The sequence below is a fragment of the Poecilia reticulata genome, linkage group LG15 (assembly GCF_000633615.1).
Source record: "Poecilia reticulata strain Guanapo linkage group LG15, Guppy_female_1.0+MT, whole genome shotgun sequence".
NCBI lineage: Eukaryota > Metazoa > Chordata > Actinopteri > Cyprinodontiformes > Poeciliidae > Poecilia > Poecilia reticulata.
This window is the reverse complement of record NC_024345.1, coordinates 111,338-113,311: the sequence shown is the minus strand read 5'-3', so window position 1 is coordinate 113,311 and position 1,974 is coordinate 111,338.

Below are 1,974 nucleotides of genomic sequence, written 5' to 3'. Positions count from 1 at the left end.
ATTTATTTCAGCTCTAAGTATTTAATATCTAGGTGTTTTTATGGGAAAGTGAATCTTTCAGATCAATTTGAGAAGCAATTTTGATAGGTGCACTTAATTTTATTGTCATGTAGCACGGGGTGCTGGTTTTGATTTGGTCTTGGGTTCGGTGGTCTAGACTACAACTCTGCTACGTGGCTCCTTGGTTCCATGTCCTCCTCTGCTAGTTGGATTTCTTTCTAAATAAATGTGTGGCAAAAAAAGTGAAGTTCATGCTRTGTTAGGACAGGAGATGAGATGTTTCCATCCCTGAAATTATGATGCATAGAATCACATATCTAAGTCTAAACTATGTTGCAGAGTAAACTCAATAAAAACATGCTTTATCTGTGGCATTGATCATTAAAATGGCACATTACTGATGTATTAAAATTAAATACGATTGGTACACTTAATGATATTAGTGATTAGGTAATGCATTCAGCAAGTACTTTTACTTTTAATACTTAAGTATTTTTAAAAGCCAGTACTTTTTTACTTTTACTTAAGTAAAATGTTAATGTGGTACTTTGACTTTTACTTAAGTACATTTTTGACTGTGTATTTGTACTTTTACTTAAGTAAATTTTTTGAGTACTTTCTCCACCACTGAATGTTCTGCTGATTCTCACTGTTCTTAGGAAGGAGAAATGCCAGTTTGTCTGGACTAATACTGTGATTACTGCATTAAAACAATACTCTGTCCTTGGTGAAATATTTTTCACGTCCTCTAAAGTGTACCTATTGTTTTATTGTGCTAATTTTCATAAGCATGTTGACTGTAAACTTTGAATGTATTGACAATTTGTACAATTCTGTGATAGTATATTGGTAATGTACTCTTGAAAAATGTGGGTACCACTTTGACGGTTTGTGCTTAAGACTGACATGATAGTCATAAAAATGACACCTGTTAGAAACATATTAACAGGTGTCAAAAGTGTCATTCGGTAAATAATGACACTTTTAATGAGAAGTTGCTTTAAAAGTTGGATTAAAGGTCCATTAAAATCCAAACTTTGCATTATTTTGTGAACACTTTAAATGCAAAGTTGGCACTTTTAATGGTCCTTTAATCCAACTTTTAGTATTTAGTGATCTAAATAATACTGAATGTAGTCAGATTTCAGTGTATTTGAGTTTTAACGCTTTGTAGTTTAATTTTGTTCACAGAAAATGTTCGTGTGGCTGCCACACATTTTCACACCCGGGAAAGACGCAAACTTTGACTCAAAATTTGTTTTTATACATGCCGATTTGTGCATAAAATATGGCACCGCACATTTTTTTGTGCTTATGCACTTTATACATGAGGCGCCTGGTCTAGAGACTGACTGGGCTAATCCAAGTCCTTGAAATGTTTATGAAGCGACTCCTTAGTTGCCCTGGTTGTGCGTTTTGGTCATTGAAATGAGACCCAGCCTCAGTCCATCTTGGTGCCTTTTGTGCCTGCGGGAAGACGCAAAAAACTAGCAACACATGGTCCCATTCATGCTCTCAATATGGCACAGAAAAGCACCCCAAAGCAACAAGTTTCCATTTTATGTGATCAGATTCGTCCTCCTTTCTCTAAAAGTCGAGTTTATATCACAAAATGTTATGTTGTCAGACCACAAACAGCTGGTCAGTGACAGATCCCAGACGAGCCTGTACTTGTGCAACACTTTTCTGAAGTCCAGGAAAAAAAAAAAAAAAGGACTTTACATTCAGTATTGATGCATAGATTCACATGCTGATGTCAAAGCCACAGCTGCAATGCAGTTTTCCAATAATTTCTTTGGGAACTTTTTAGTTTTCATCTTGCCATCATTAGTTATGGGCCTTTGAGAACCCAGTTCAGAAAAAGTCGTTCTAATGGATTTTTAATAAACATTGTTAAAATAAAACCCATGTTCCAACGGCTTGATTGTTGCAATAAAAGTAATTATTGTGGAAAAGACAAACGCCACACAAATC